The following is a 17854-nucleotide window of genomic DNA, read 5'->3' on the forward strand; positions in this document are numbered from 1 at the left end:
TTATGTTCCCACCCTCGACTGGCTACTTAATGCTGGCCTAACTGTTTTCTTTTCTTGACATCTAAATTCCCTTAATTACAAAATGGCTTTCATTTGCTTTTCATGTCAAATTCAAATTTGAATAATCTTCCAGTGTTTCCTTACCTCGAACCAAATAGTAGAGACCTGTATAGTAAAAGGACTGGAAATCATACTATATGAAGAATAGTTGAAAAACTTTTAAATAGAAATGAAAAGACTTACGATGAACATTATGGTTTTCTTCAAATATTTGAAGGATTGTCGAGTGAAAGAGATAGTATATTTATCTCTACAATTACAAAAGGTGGTTTTGAGCCCAGCAGAAGGGAAAAGACTTTAGCAGTCACTGGAAAACCAAACCCATTGTTGTTGAGTCAATTCCAACTCATAGTGACCCTACAGGACAGAGTAGAACTGCCTCATAGGGTTTCCAAAGAGTGGCTGGTGGATTCAAACTGCCAACCTTTTGGTTAACAGCCATAGCTCTTAACCACTTCGCCACCAGGGCTCCCTAATAATCACAGTAGTCCAAAAATAGAATGGGCTGTCTTGTGAAGAATTCAACTAAAGCTGGTCATTTATCTGGTAGAAAAATAATACAGGGATATCTTAATTGGGAAAAAGTTAATTAACCTGAATAATTACTGAGGAATCTTTCAACTCCAAGAGTTTCTGGTTCTGTAGTTTTTTTTATCCCCCCAGTCCTTCATCATACTTATTACCCATTATATCCTTATCTGATAAATCAATGTATATAAAACTTTTTGTTCCTGTGTATTAATCTTCAAATGGTATCTGTTCCAGACTCTAAATACCCTTCAAACTACACAATCACAGGCAAATTTTTTAACGGCTCATGTCTTTAGTTTCCTCATCCATAAAACCGAGATAATAATATCTACCTCAAGGGGTTGTTGTGTGGAATAAATGAGATAATTTATGTAATGCATTTAGTACAACTCCTGGCACACAGCAATTACTAAACAATGTTTGCTGTTATTAGCCTTTATTATTGTACCCTAACTCCCAAATCACTGTCTCCATGAGGCATCCATCGACTAATCAGACCCAGATTTGTTCTACTCACTGAAACAATTTCTCTTCCTCTTAAGCATGCAGTCATTTCCAGCTGTTCTGAATTTGCTTAGAGGCTTTTAGATAGAGTAGTAGAATTGCAAGTAATCAGACAAGAATCATGCCTATAAAAAGCAAAGGTCTACTGAACTGTGTGTCACTCAGTCTGGAAGTCTTCTGAGACGGAAAACACCTGCGTGAAGCCAAGGGCACATTAGGCTGCAAGGGTAGCCCAATCTCTGGCCATGTTTATTCTAACAGTGGAATCATACGGTGGCATAAACACTTCTGAGTCCCTTCCTTACAAACCCAAATTAGGGGACATTCGACAAAATAATTGACCAGTACTCTCCAAAGGTATCAGGGAAACCCTCAATGAGATGGACTGGCACAAAAGCTGCAAGAGTGATCATGAAGATGGTGCAGGAGCTGGCAACATGTTGTTGTCATACATAAGGTCGCCATGAGTCAGAGCTGACTCAATGGCAACTAACAACAGGGAGACATTACTATACAAGGATTCCTGGATTGGATCCTAGAACAGAAAAAGGGCATTTCTTGATAAATTGGTGACATTTTAACAAGGTCTATAACTTAGTTAATAGTATTATTAACTTCCTCAGTTTCATAGTTTTACCGTGGTTATATAAGATGTTAAAGCCCTGATAGCACAGTGGGTAAGAGCTCAGCTGCTAACCAAAAGTTCAGCAGTTCAAAACCACCAGTGGCTCTGAGAGAAATAGACATGGCCGTCCACCTTCGTAGAGATTTACAGCCTTGGAAACCCTATGGGATCGCCATAAGTCAGAATTGACTTGGCAGCAGTGGGTTTGGTTTTCTCTGTGGGTTCCATTTTTAACTAGCATAAGGACTAAGCCCACTGCCGTCGAGTCGATTCTGACTCATAGCAACCCTACAGGACAGAGAAGAACTGCCCCATAGAGTTTCCAAAGAGCGCCTGGTAGATTTGAACTCCTGACCTCTTTGGTTAGCAGCAATAGCCCTTAACCTCTACACCCCCAGGGTTTCACATAAGGACTATATACCAAAATAAAATAAAATAAAATAACCAAACTCATTGCCGTCGAGTCAATTCCAACCCATAGCAACCCTATAGGACAGAGCAGAACTGCCCCATAGAGTTTCCAAGGAGCACCTGGTGGATTCAAACTGCCCACCTTTTGGTTGGCAGCCGTAGCACTTAACCACTATGCCACCAGGATTTCCAAGGTCTTTGTAGTACTATTAAAAAGGCTGAGTACACTGACTTGATTTGCCTTGATTTTTACATTTTTTTAAAAACTGCTGTTCATCTGGACTTTATTACCATAGAATCACATTTCGCGAATATTAAAACCAGCAGCTTAAGACACTGACAATAATAAAGTAGTTGTAGTTTGTTTTATATTACGGTTAAAAATGTCATCCTAGAGCTTTAGCTCTAACATTCTAAAAAAAGAGAGAGAGAGCAATTTACTGTAATTTATTAAAATTTGAAGTACAGTTGTGGTATGTTTTAGGTTTTTCCTCCTTAAATAAATATGACTAAAATAATAATTTATCATTTTAAATAGCAAGCCTTTCATGTCGAGTGTTGAACATATTTAGTGATTTATAATGAAAATCATTAACTCTGGGTATTATAGTATCTGAATAAGAGATGTATAAAAATTATAAACAAAACACTCAAGAAATATTTTTAATATTTCTTTGCAATTTGGAATTTTTCCCTATTTGCTCCATCACCTGACTCATTCTGAAAAATAATTTTAAAAAAACTTATTACAAAGACATTAAAGGCGTTACACAGGTGTTAACTCAGTTAACGTTTTATTTTCTCTCCATCTGGGTAAAAAAAAAAATGTAGATATAGTCAAATGGTGGCATAATTTCTTGTAATATTTTTATTATTTTAATGGTTTACTACAACTGTCCAACTTTTCACCTGATCTGAGGCAAGACTCTACAGGACACAGATCATATAAGAAAGGAAATCATCAAAGGACATGTAACACTGAAAAATTAAGAAGTTAGAAGTGAAAGAACAACAAGTTGGGGGAGTCAAGAGCAAAATCGGACAAGAAAAAAGTGAAAGGCTGAAGCAAATAGATGCAGACTTGATAGCGTGAGTCACTCTCAGGTTGAGTCTTGCAGATCTTTGTCATAATGGGATCCATTTTCCTGACAAAAGAAGATATTTCACCCCTTCGCTTCCTCTACTCTGTCTATAAAATGTAAAAGAAATAAAACCAAAAATTGTTCTGTATTTAGCTCCTCATATCGTTGAACTAACCCTGTGACCTCTTTATTTCAAAACAGCTTTTGTCTGTGAAACCTGGCTGTCTTCTGTATGCCAGTATTTTAAAGTTATTTGGGGAGGCAATCATATCTCTAGACTGTTTTTCACTTCAAGAAAATGCCAACGCAGCTTGACCAACGTTGGAGAGCCTGAAATCTAGGAAAGAATGGGGTGAGGGTCCAGATATTCTTTGAGTCTTCTCTGAAGCAATACATAAACCCGTTGCCCTCAAGTCAGTTACGACTCATAGCGACTCTGGAGGACAGGGTAGAACTGCCCCATAGGTTTTCCAAGGCTGTAAATGTGTACAAAAGCAGACTCCATCTTTCTCCCAGCAAGCAATGAACAAAGGGAACAAACAGTCTCTGTTGAGGACAAGTGGACAGCACTCTCTCACACATGACCAAGAGCTATTGTCTCCTTGCTCACACGCAGAGCAAATCATCCGAGCAAGGCCAGCAGTCACGCTTTGCTGGACGTAGGCGGAATGAGAGAATCCACCACCTCTCCCACCCTTTTCTCCTATTTACCTCGCTGGGGACTTTCAGTGTAAATTACAGTGTGTGGGGAAGATAGAAACAAAATTTCAGAATAAACTCAACTGAAATGTTGGTTGTGAAAGTCTTTGTCCCAGCAGTATTTTTTCAAGTCTGATCAAGTAATATGGCGCAGTGGTTAAGAACTTGGCTGCTAACCAAAAGCTCAGCAGTTCGAATCCAGCAGTTGCTTCTTAGAAACCCTAAGGGGCAGTTCTACTCTGTCCTATAGGTTCGCTATGAGTCAGAATCAACTCACTGGCAACAGGTTTGCTTGCTTGTTTGGTTTAATCAAGTAATGAGTGCCTAAATTTAAAGGATTTGGCCATTTTCATGTGAGATCATTTCATCCTGGTGACCAAACAGGTTGACACAAAGGCAAAAAAGAAGTTAAGCAGGGCTTACTGACCCAGCTAGGGTCAAGAAGGCAGAATAGCTAGAGCACAAAGTCATAATCCAATTCAGAAAGAAAGACAAACTGGCACAGTCTGAAGTAGACTACCAGAAAATGTGGTCTCAGAAACCATGGCCGTTATCGACCACTTCATTCAACAAGTCTCAGTACAAATACCGTGTAAGAAACCATGTGTCCCGTATGAGGGAAATGACTACTAAGAAAAATAATATGGTGGGGTGGGGGGCAGAGTGCCATTAAAAAGTTTCCAATGAAAAATTTTTAAAAATGCATTAGTAAAAATACAAAGCTCTGTATTTCTGGAGATTTGTAAGAACTGTAAGGGTCTTTAAGGATATACTAAGCAAAATCAGGCAGACCAAGTAAGGTAGCTGAACACACAAATCTAAGAAGAAAATACATAGCCACAATTTATATGTGTTATGTTTTATTCCTTCGGAATGTTGCAATTCATCACTTCGACTTTGGTCATCGGAAGAAAAAAATGGAATCCAATTGAAACATACACAGTTTAACCCCAATTAATTAAGCCTTCCTTCTGCTCCTCTTTCTTCCTTCTTCCTTGTTCTTTACAGCTGACTCTTGACCTCCCGCCAATGGTCCCTTATGTCTCCCCAAAGGTGCTCACCTCTCTGAGTGGTTTATCACCTGCATCATCAAATGATGTTGCCACAAAAAATGAAGAGTCGCACACGTTACCTGAGAGTTTTTTCCAAGTATACAAATGATCTGAATAATTCTCTTTTTTCTTTAATATTTGTGTTGGTAGTTTTGGGATTTTTGTTTGTTTGTTTTCCGAATTATAGAAAAAATCTGCCTCTTTATGCTTATTAGAGTCGGTTCAACTATTTTGCAAACATTTAGGGGAGTTAATCACAGAAACACTTTTTTTCTTTACTTGTTAGGCAGTTATTAGTATAAAACTAGACAATATAATAATTGCTTGCTTTACACTAAAGCATTAAACTGTACAGGAAGGAAGGACGGACAAACGGAAGGAAGGAAAGAAGGGAGGGAGGGAGGAAGGGAGGAAGGAAGGGAGGAAGAAAGGAAGGGAGAGAGGGAGGGAGGAAGAGAGGGAGGAAGGGAGGGAGAGAGGAAGGAAGGAAAGAAAGAAAGAAGGGAAAGGGGGAAGACGGGAAGGAGGGAAGGAATGAAGAAAAAGAGGGAGGGGATAGAAAGAAGGGAGGGGAAGGAGCGAAGGAAGAAAGGAAGAAGGGAGGAGGGAAGGAAGGGAGATGAAGGGAGAAGATACTTCATCAGACTTTGGGTTTTTTGGGTAGTACAGTACCTCTTGTACACTTTGCTTAAGAAATTACTCTTTCTAGAATAGCTCCTCACTCTCTACAAAAAAGCAAAACCCAAACCCACTGCTGTTGAGTAGATTCCGACTCATAGTGACTCTATAGGACAGAGTAGAACTGCCCCATAGGGTTTCCAAGGAGTGGCTGATGGATTCAAATTGCCAACCTTTTGGTTAGCAGTCATAGCTTTTAACCACTAAGCCACCACAGTCTCCCCTTAGTCCCTAGACCCAGGAAATTATTCCACAGGCAGCGGACCCAGAGCCACCCTCCCTGATCCTCCTCCAGTGCTCCAGCTGTCAGCCTGTCCTTTCCCCTGAATACCCTTCTCGTTGAATTTCAGGAGGTTTCGGCCGATGGTAAAATGAAATTACAAGTATTAAACCTTGATCTCTCCTGAATATAACTCATTTCAAACACTTTTGCCCTGAATCCTGAAAGCCCAAACAGCATACTTTTTAAAATCCTTTATTGATAACCCTTTTAATTATTATTCCCAGTATAAGAGAAAAATCAACCGAGATCAAGCTTTCTCTCACCTTGTCTCTGTTTTTCCTTTTGTTCAACAAGAATCTGGTGGCCTTTTCCTCACATTAGTCCATTGTGCAGGTTCACCATGAGGCCATATTCCCATCCATATGTGATACAGTGTGTCCTTGTCCCCAGGCTACCTACATCAGCCTACTCTGGGGGGAAAAAAGAGCTTTGCCACACACAAAAAAATAAATCTGTTCCCTGATTGCCCACTTGAATCACTTGGTTAAGTATAGCGCAGTGAGCGACAATACATTTTTTTATTCTCACTAGGGACAGAACGGTGTTTAATTAGGCATTGAAAAGCGACTGTTAACTTATACAGACCTCATCACAAACGGTTTTTCAACAAGCTCGGTGATCTGAAACACCAATTAGTTTCAATTCACACTTATTATCTGTCCCTCATTAAAGCTTTAGTTCAGATTCTAAATTTCTGCCTATTCAGTAAAGTGTTGATGTTTTACTTTGGATAAGAAAAAAAAAAAATTTTTTTTTTTTTGTTCTTTTGAAAAGGCATGCTGAAAAATATCTTCCTAGCATTTTTTTTTTTTTTTTTTTTAATTATACAAGCATGCAGCACTTTTCTCCTGAAAATGTCCTTTGTCAAAACTGATGTTCTTAAGTCCTACTGATTCCATCAGGGGCTCCGATGATTTCTCTCCTGATGCTGCTGGTTCCGCAGGCTAAAGCAGCTGCGTCTGTCACAGCCCTAGGAGAGTCCAAAGCCATGCCACCCTGGTTCTCTCCCTTTGTGATGCATGACCACTCTGAATACCTTTCTCTCAAATGGATGCCACATCTGGACAGCTAGTCTTTCTGCAAGGGCTCCCGGCCTCACAAGTAGATGTCCCCTGCTCACTCTCAAAGCCAGCCTTAGGGCGACCGCTGCTCTTAGCTGTCAATTTCGACTCACCATGACCCCATGTGATATAGTAGAACTGACCCACAGGATTTTCTAACACAACCTCTATGAAGAGCCCTGGTGGTGCAGTGGTTAAGAGCTCAGGCTGCTAACAATAAGGTTGGCAGTTTGAATCCACCAGCTGCTCCTTGGAAACCCTATGGGATGGATTCTACTCCACCCTTTAGGGTTGCTCGGAGTAGGAATTGACTCGACAGCAACCAGTTTTTTTGTTTCTGTTTTTGTTTTTTTCCTTATCTCTACGGAAGCAGATTTCCCAGGCTTTTCTCCCATGGAGCTGCTGGTTAGGTTCAAACTGTCAACCTTTCTGTGAGCAGCCGAACGCCTAACTGTTACGCCACCAGGCCTCCTTAGACGCTTCCTTGTCCTTTAGTGCTCACTACTTCAATCAGATCACTCGTGCTAGTTGTCAGTGATTCTAAGAAGCAGGGATTAAAGGGAAAGTGTTTTGTTTTTTGGTTTCCTTTAAAAAATAAATTTGACATTTTTTTGGAGGAAAGTCCTCTGTTTAAGTAAAAAGGTTCCAGGCTGAATCAAATAGTCATGAACATAATAATCACATATTAGCTGGGTTGAGGGCTAGTATCTACCACTAAAGGCAAATCCCATTAATATTTCGTTTTGTGCAAGGTATCTGATGGTTAAAATCAATGCTAGTTGTATTAGACAAAAAGATGGAAGTAAACAAGGTGCCCATCAATGGATGAATGGGTAAATAAATTATGGTAAATTCACACAACGGAATACTACGCATCGACAAAGAGCAATGACGAATCCATGAAACATTTCATAAAATGGGGAAATCTGAAAGGCAGTACTCTGAATGAAGTAAGTCAGCTGCAAAAGGACAAATATTGTATGAGCTGACTACTACAAGAACTTGAGAAATAGTTTAAACACAGAAGAAAATACTCTTTGATGGTTCCAAGAGGGGGGAGGGAGGGAGGAAGAGGGGTACTCACTAATTAGATGGTAGACAAGAACAATTTAGGTGAAGGGAAAGACAACACACAACACAGGAAAGGTCAGAACAACTGGGCTAAACCAAAAGCAAAGAAGTTTCCTGAATAAACCGAATGCTTTGAAGTCTAGAGTAGCAGGGACAGGGTCTGGGGACCTTGGTTTCAGGGGACATCTAGGTCAATTGGCATAATAAAAACTATTAAGAAAACATTCTGCATTCCACTTTGGTGAGTGGCATCTGGGGTCTTAAACACTAGCAAGCAGCCATCTAAGATGCGTCAATTGGTCTCAACCCACCTGGAGAAAAGGAGAATGATGAACACCAAAGACACAAGGTAATTATGACCCCAAGAGACAGAAAGGGCCACATAAATGAGACTACATCAGCCTGAGATCAGAAGAACTAGATGGTGCCCAGCTACAACCTATGACTGCCCTAACAGGGAACACAACAGAGAATCCCTGATGGAGCAGGAGAGTAGTGGGATGCAGACCTCAAATTCTCATAAAAAGACCAGACTTAATGGTCTGACTGAGGCTAGAAGGACTCCAGAGGTCATGGTTCCCAGACCTTCTGTTAGCCCAAGGCTGGAACCATTCTGAAAGCCAACTCTTCAGACAGGGATTGGACTGGGCTATAAGACAGAAAATAATACTGATGAGGAGTGAGCTTCTTGGCTCAAGGAGACACATGAGACTATGTGGGCAGCTCCTGTATGGAGGGGAAATGAGAGGGCAAAGGGGGACAGAAGCTGGCTGAATGGACACCAGGAATACAGGGTGGAGAGAGGGAGTGTGCTGTCTCATGGGGGGGAGAGCAACTAGGAGCACATAGCAAGGTGTATATAAATTTTTGTATGAGAGACTGACATGATTTTTAAACTTTCACTCAAAGCATAATAAAAAAAAATGCTTGTTGTATTAGAGTTTAGAGTGCCTGCCTCTATGTGGTAGGAGCCCTAGTGGTACAGTGGTTAAGAGCTTGTCTGCTAACCAAAATGTCATCAGTTCAAATCCAGCAGCCACTCCTTGGAAACCCTACGGGATGGTTCTACTTTGTCTTATAGGGTCACTAGGCATCAGAATCGACCCGTCAGCGATGGGTTTGGTTTTGGTTTTGATTTTTTTGGTTGCCTCCATGTGGTAGAGTCCCTGGGTGGCACAAAGAGTTAACATTTGCACTCCGAGGTACCTCAGAAGAAAGACCTGGTGATCTACATCTGAGAAATCAGCCACTGAAAACCACGTGGAGTACAGTTTTTCTCTGACACATAGGATCACCATGAGTCAGAGTCAATTCGACGAGAACTGGTGCTGGTAGGTTTGGGTGGTGCTGGTAGTGGTGGCTCCTATGTGGTAGGCAGCTTCTGAAATTCTCTGCCTTCTGGTATCCGTGCCCTTATGTAATCCCCTCCCCTTGAGTGCTGGCTGGACCTAGTGATTTTCTTTGACCAAAGAGAGGATATGCATGGAGAGGAGATGGGATGTGTCTTAGTCCGCTAGTGCTGCTGTGACAGCAATACCGCAAGTGGATGGTTTGAACAAAGAGAAATTTATTCTTTCACAGTCTAGTAGGTTACCAGTCCAAATTCAGGGTGTCAGCTCCAGAGGATGACTTTCTCTCTGTGGGCTCTGGAGGAAGATTCCTTGTCATCAATCTTCCCCTAGTCAAGGAGCTTCTCAGGCGCAGGGACCCCAGGTCCAAAGGATGCACTCTGCTCCCAGTGCTGTTTTCTTGGTGGTATGAGGTTCCCCTCTCTGCTTGCTTCCCCTTGCTTTTTGTCTCTTGAGAGATAGAAGGTGGTGCAGGCCACACCCCAGGGAAACTCCCTTTACATTGGATCAGGGAGGTGACCTGAGCAAGAGTGTTACATCACACCCTAATCCTTTTAACCACAGGCAGAGATTATGATTCATAACACAGAGGAAAATCACACAATGGAGGACAACCACACATGGCCGAACCAAGCTGACACATATTTTTGAGGGATACAATTCAATCCATTACAGGATGTCACTTCTGAGGTTAGGCTATAAAAGAATGTAATTTCTTTTACCTTGCTCGCTCTGGCTCTTCTCCCTGATGAAGTCAGCAGCCATGTCACGAGCTGTGTTATAGAGGCGCCCATATGACCAGGAACTGAGGGAGGCCTCCAGCTAGAAGCCAGCAAGGAGCTAAAGCCCTCAGTCCAACAGCCCACGAGGAACCGAATCCTGCCTACAACCAAGTGAGTGAGCTTGAGAGTGGATTTAACCCAGCTTTGATCGCAGTCTTCTGAGAGGCCCCGAGGCAGAAGGGCATCCAGCGAAATCACACCTGACTCCTGACCCACGGAAATTGTGCAAGCAAGTGTTCATTGTTTTAAGCTGCTAAGTTCTAGGGTTATTGTTGTGCAGTGACAGATAATTAGTATGTGTTTCAGTGATCATTCTCAGGAAATTTTCAGCCACCCAATGCCTTGAAGAGCAGGCATGGGGCCAGGAGACATTCCCCACCCATAAACTCAGGCTACCAGTGATTGGCCTAGAGGACCACACCTGAACTCCAGGTCTATCAGCAAATGATGGCCTGGTGCCAAAGGAGCAATCTCAAACAACAGTCTCCTGTCCTAAGAAGCACTGGAAGACTGAACAAGATGATGGCAGAAAGAAGTCACCTGAAGACCTGCCAGGGCAGGTTAATGGCAGCTCCTAGAATGAAGGTCACTGTTCCAGGAGCAATTCTTCTCAAAGACCGGTTACTAAGTTTCTCCTCAATTTCTGTGACAGCTCTCTGTATCTTGACAGATTGACTAAACGAGCATAAGAATGTCTTAGGGAAAGTCTCAGGGGTGAGGGGCACTCGGCTAATAAGGATGGATTTCCTCTAACTGACTTGGCATCAGTAATATACAAAGAGGAAAGAAGTCATTCCTTGAGCCAATCTGATTTAAATTCAGATGCTTATCAGACTAGTCCTATTTTGTTATATTAAAAGAAATACTGTCTGGCAGTAGGATTCAGGTGAATTCCAGTTGATTCTGTACTTTGGGGAGGCTTAGACTTGACTGTCTCGGGGAACGACATAGTGAACTCATTGAGTTAATTTACACCACTCAAAAATCAAGGAAGATTATTTGGTACCAGGAAGAAAATTTATTACTGTACAAGGGAACTATGACCATACAGTGTTAGCAATACTATAGTATAAGTTATGTACCTTAGTTGTATAACATTGAAGCAGTCACTTGACCTTTCTGGGCTTCGATTTCTTTTCTATAAGATAGAAAATTTGGACAAAATTACTTTAATGTTCCTTCCAACCTCAAATTAGAATCTACAGTGATTGGTTTTCTCCTTCCTGCTTGGTTTATATTCATTAAGGAGCATTTACTGCTGGTTATGTCAAACGTTTTAGGTTTAAAACTTAATACTTTTGAAAAAGTATTAAGGCATAAAGGCAATCTGAGACTTTAAGGCTGAAAGATTCTATTCTGCTGGGCTCCAGGCCACACAGCATAATAACTATTTATATTAGCTACTGCAATGAAATCAGTTAATAGTTGTATTTTTATATTATCTTTTCAAACTTCTTATTCTCGAAAGATCTTACGACTAAATCTTCCTTTAGTGGATTTGGAATCAGCTATTTTCCTTTGACAGTATCTAAGGTGATATTTATTAGACTCATTATTTCTACAATTTAATACTCCTCAGTAGGACACTCTACTAAAGGATTAATGGTCCATAGTATTACATCTTTTTTATCAGTTTAGATCCTTCTTGCCATTTTTTCATGGCTCAGTCTTTGCTTGGAAACCAAGGAGTTCATTAGAGGATAACATTGAAAACAGGATTATTTTCAGAAACAAAATTCAGTAGTCATCCACAGTCTTATACAAGGAACAACAAATGTTTGTTGAGTGGATAAATGAGAATATTAACAAAGAAGAATAAGGAAATCACCCGAGGATTTCAAATTTGCTTATTCATTGTTGTATGTCTCACAGGGTCTAGCACAGGGGCTTTTACATATAAAGTACAAAAACATAGGTTTAAAAGATTAGCAAAAATATATACAAGGAAAAAAAAAACCTCAAGGGTTGACTATACAGCCTTATACCCACCCAGCCTTGTCTTCATATTTCCCTCACTCCATTTAACAAAAACTGCCTGATCATCATTTGTGTGACTGGAACCCTGTTAGCCACTGACAGTAGAGCATTGAGCAAAATTAAAATGGCCCTGCCCTCACAGAATTTAAATACCTCCTCAGCTGTCTACTCAAAACCAGTTGTTGTTGTTAGGTGCTGTCAAGTCAGTTCCAACTCATAGGGACTCTATGTCCAACAGAATGAAATACTGCCCAGTTCTGCGCCATCCTCACCATCGTTGTTATACTTGAGCCTATTGTTGCAGCCACTGTGTCAATCTATCTCACTGAGGGTCTTCCTCTTTTTCTCTTACCCTCTACTTTACCAACCATGATGTCCTTTTCCAGGGATTGATCCCTCCTGACAACATGCCCAAAGTATGTGAGACGTAGTCTCACCATCCTCACTTCTAAGGAACATTCTGGATGAGTTTCATCCAAGACAGATTTGTTCATTCTTCTCGCAGTCCATGGCATATTCAATATTCTTCACCAACACCATAATTCAAAGGTATCGATTCTTTGGTCTTCCTTATTCATTGTCCAGCTTTCAAATGCATATGATGCGATAGAAAACACCGTGGCTTGGGTTAGGTGCACCTTAGTCTTCAAGGTGATATCTTTGCTTTTTAACACTTTAAGAGATCTTTTGCGGCAGATTTCCCCAATGAAATGCATCATTTGACTTCTTGACTGCTGCTTCCATGGGTGTTCATTGTGGATCTAAGAAAAATGAAATTCTTGACAACTTTAATTTTTTCTCCATTTATCATGATGTTGCTTATTGGTCCAGTTGTGAGGATTTTTGTTTTCTTTATGTTGAGGTGGAATCCATACTTAAGGCTGTGGTCTTTGATCTTCATCAGTAAGTGCTTCAAGTCCTCTTCACTTTCAGCAAGAAAGGTTGTGTCATCTGTACATCATAGGTTGTTAATGAGTCTTCCTCCAATCCTGATGCCACATTCTTCTTCATATAGTGCAGCTTCTCGGATTATTTGCTCAGCATACAGATTGCATAAGTATGGTGAAAGGATACAACCCTGATGCACACTTTTCCTGACTTTAAACCACACAGTATCCTCTCGTTCTGTAGGAATGACTGTTCCCACAGTATGACAAACTCACAGATGCATGGGGATCAAAACCAGTAGGGGCAGTAAATAGAGATCATGCCTTTATAAGGAGCCCTTATAGCACAACAGTTAGGTATTCAGCTGCGAACCCAAAAGGTTGGTGGTTGGGATCCACCCAGCTGCTCCACAGAATAAAGAATTGGCGATCTGCTCCATAAAAATTATAGCCAAGAAAACCCTACGGGGCAGCTCTATTCTGTCACATGGGGTTGCTATGAGTCGGAGTCCACTCAACAGCAGCAACAACACAAAAATTCAGGGAGTTTAAAAAATAAAAGTAGAGCTGTTTATGTGGTATCTGGTAAAATGTTTGACATATAATTTAGTGACCAGGCCACCGTTTTTTTCCCTTTAAAGAAAGAACTTGGACTACATGGGATCTGACCACTTTACTCATGTAACATATTGGGGACACTCATCAGATGATCTACACCAAAACTGACTGGTGGGGTGAGACAGTCCGTCTAGGAGTCATTGTAGTAACAATTTCATAGGACTCCTTTTGGATCCACAAATGACTCACAAGGACAGGCCTCCTTCTAGGCCTGTAGCAGTATCTGCTGGGGATAAACCTGTGTGATGGGCAGCTTAAATGTGTAGCTTTGGGTTTTACAAATAACACACACTGTATGTTTTGTTTTGTTTTTTGCCAACCATGCAACACCCTTGTGCATTATTTTCCTAGTCGAGCTATGCGCGCTAATTATGTGGGAATGTTATCTTCGAAAAATACAGGATGCTGGTTAACGATCATTGATGGAGTTCCCACTATTTGCCACATAGTGCTACACCCTGGGGACACAAATAGGTGGAATTCCTGCCTCATGGCCTGTCCTCAAACATCAAATTTGGTCTAACATGCTGAAATTTACCATGTAAATATTTGACTTTCTTATATGCCAGGAAAACATAGGCTTTGTAATTACGACTACAGCACTTTCAACGTTTCCCCTTCTGTTTATGATTAACATTTATTAAAATGTTCATCTACCACTAATATTCTCCCTGTTTCCTATTTGAAAATTGGGAATTCAAGCTTAGTGTTAATCATAATATTAAATTAACTACATCTTCCCGAGCAGTTTTACTAGCAAAAGAACACTAACTTGGAGATTTCAGAACTATCGTATTATATATAAGATTTTCTGCTGTGAGAATTTCCAACCATTTAATTTGCAGGCTTCTGATATACCTTCTTCCATCCTGAAATGAAATAATGAAGACTGTTTTCCAAGTTATTTTTTTATGCACAAAAATCCAGCATCATCACCCAGGATATAAACACAGATCATTTACTTCTGTCATGCCTGCAACCCTCTTCTCCTGATTACATCAGTCAGAGGAGATGGGATTATCCATAATTCACAACAAATTATGAATAACATTGCAAAGAATGGTAATTTCAGAACACAATTGTGCTCACGCAGAACCTGTACATAGACCAAGAGGCAGTCATTCGAACAGAACAAAGGGATAGTGCGTCGTTCAAAAATCAGGAAAGGTGTGTATTAGGGTTGTATCTTTTCATCATACTTATTCAGTCTGCATGCTGAACAAATAATCCAAGAAGCTGGACTATATGAGCAATGCAGCATCAAGATGGGTGGGAGACTCATTAACAACCTGTGATATGCAGATGATACAACCTTGCTTGCTGAAAGTGAAGAGAACTTGAAGCACTTACTGATGAAGATCAAGGACTACAGCCTTCATTTTGGATTGCACCTCAACATAAAGAAAACAAAAATCCTTACAACTGGACCAATAAAAAATATCATGATAAACGGAGAAAATATTGAAGTTATCAAGGATTTCATTTTACTTAGATCCACAAGCAACACCCATGGAAGCAGCAGTCAAGAAATCAAAGGACATATTGCATTGGGAAAATCTGCTGCAAAAGACCTCTTTAAAGTCTTGAAAAGGAAAGATGTGACTTTGAGGACTAAGGTGCACCTGACCTAAGCCATGTTATTTTCAGTTGCCTCCTATGCATACAAAACCTGGACAATGAACAAGGAAGATTGAAGAAGAATTGATGCTTTTGAATTACAGTGTTGGCGAAGAATATTGAATATACCATGGACTGCCAGAAGAACAAACAAATCTGTCTTGGAAGTACAGCCAGAATGCTCCTTAGAAGCAAGGATGGCAAGACTTCGTCTCACGTACTTTGGACATGTTATCAGAAGGGACCAGTCCCTGGAGAAGGACATCATGCCTGGTAAAGTAGAGGCTCATTGAAAAAGAAGACCCTCGATGAGATGGATTGCCACAGTGGCCGCAACAATGGGCTCAAACATAGCAATGATTGTGAGGATGATGCAGGACTGGGCAGTGTTTTGTTCTGTTGTACACTATGAGTCGGAACCAACTCAACAGAACCCTGACGACACAACAACAACATAATTCAAACACATTTTTCTTAGCCTATTATCTTACTCTATTTTTCTGCCATCTAGTCTATTTTCACAATTTAATAGCCGCGGAAATCGCTTCCCTGATACTAAGAAACCTTCCAACTTCTATAGCGGTTAAATCCTAATGCATTTACACAATTAATTCAAATGTTCTGAGCTCCTTCCTTGTCATCAGCAAAACAGGACAAGTAGAAGAAACAGGTCGCTAATCATTGGAATATTAGTAACTCAACAGGTAGCAAAATATGTCAGCAAACATATAAAAAGTAAGTTCATGTACTTATTTAGTAGGAAACTTATCTACTCTGTTTTGTTTCAAAAAGGATTTCAGGTGGCACCAGTGATTTCTAAACTGTATTCCATTGTTGAAAGGAAATTTTTAACTGATAACTCATATAAATGCTGGGTGGAACTTGGGATAAAATATACCCAAGGCAGGCACTTAGAGCAAATTGTACAACATTTCACACAGTAAAAAGAAGGAAATCCTGGCTGAACAGGAAGTAGGGGACTCAGAAAAATGGCTTGGGTTCCTTCAGACTTTCATAATTATCTTCAATTGTGTAGTTTTTCTGGCATTTGAAATGTCTTCAGTTAGCATTACATAATGCTGAGGTCGTAGCTATCCAATGACTCTTGCCTCCCCTCCAAAGCTTGAGAATTGCAAGGAATTCTTTCCTTCCCACTTCAATTTGGTGACAAGCATTGAGCAATCTCAAAACCAGTGCTCACACTTATCCAGCCCTTGGTCCCTTTGTGACATTGACCAATGCCATTCCTCTCATTTTATTTCCAAAAAATATATAATAAACAGATGTGAGCTGTCTTGTTTACACCAAGTCATACAATTTGTCAGGAACTGAGAAAATTACAGCTGACATTCTGTCTTCCATTCTCTTGATTAATCAGTACATCCAGCTTTCCATCATGTATATTGTCTTAGTTATCTAGAGCCGCTATAAAAGAAAAACTGCAAGGGGGTGGCTTTAACAAACAGAAATTTATTTTCTCACAGTTTAGGAGGCTAGAAGTTAGAATTCAGAATGCTGGCTCTATGGGAAGGCTTTCTCTCTCTTTGGGCTTTGGAGGATTCATTAGAGATCTCCATGTGGCTTGGCATCTCTGTCTTACCCCATCTCTTGCTTCTCTCCCTTGCTAGTTTAATCTCTTTTATATCTCAAAAGAGACTGATTTAAGACACACCTTGCACTAACCTTGTCTTAATATGACAAAGACAACCCATTCCCAAATGGGATTATAACCACAAGCATAGAGGTTAGGACTTCTCACACATTTTGGGGGGACATAATTCAGTCTATAACATACACTAATGAGAAACAGACAAGGTGGCACAAATCTTAAATCCTAGGAAAATTCAAAATCTCGTTCCCATGACATTTTCATGTTTCTTCCTTACTGCACATTTTACATTATTCACTGGCAAATAGCACAAGGAGTATATTGAGTTTTACGTTTTCTCCATTCTAGAATCTGTTAAAAATTATAAAAAGCGAATTTTGCTGTAGGCGTGTCATGACTCATCTCCTGAATCTCCCTTCTCCCTGCTTGCCATTCCTGCCCCTCCTCAGGGTCTGAAATCCCTGTTGCTGTTGATATTTTGTTAGTAGCTGCCATTCCCCAACTCATAGCAGCCTCACACAAGCACAAAGGGATCAGGCTGTTGCGATTGGTATGGTTTTCACTGGCTGAATTTTGGGAAGTGGATTGTCAGGCTTTTCTTCCTAATCTGTCTTTGTCGGGAACTGCTGCTGAAACCTTTCCAACATGGGTGACCCTGCTGGTATTTGAAATACAAGTGGTGTCTTAGTCATTTAGTGCTGCTATAACAGAAATATCACAAGTAGATGGCTTTAACAAAGAGAAATTTATTTTCTCCCAGCCTAGTCTAGAAGTCCAAACTCAGGGTATCAGCTCCAGGGGAAGGTTTTCTCTGTCAGCACTGGAGGAAGGTCTTTGCCATTAATCTCCCCTGGACTAGGAGCTTCTCCATGTGGGAACCCCGGGTCCAAAAGATGCACCCTGCTCCGGTACTGCTTTCTTGGTGATATGAGGTCCCCAACTCTCTGCTTGCTTCCCT

The sequence above is a fragment of the Loxodonta africana genome, chromosome 23 (genome assembly GCF_030014295.1).
Source record: "Loxodonta africana isolate mLoxAfr1 chromosome 23, mLoxAfr1.hap2, whole genome shotgun sequence".
Lineage (NCBI taxonomy): Eukaryota > Metazoa > Chordata > Mammalia > Proboscidea > Elephantidae > Loxodonta > Loxodonta africana.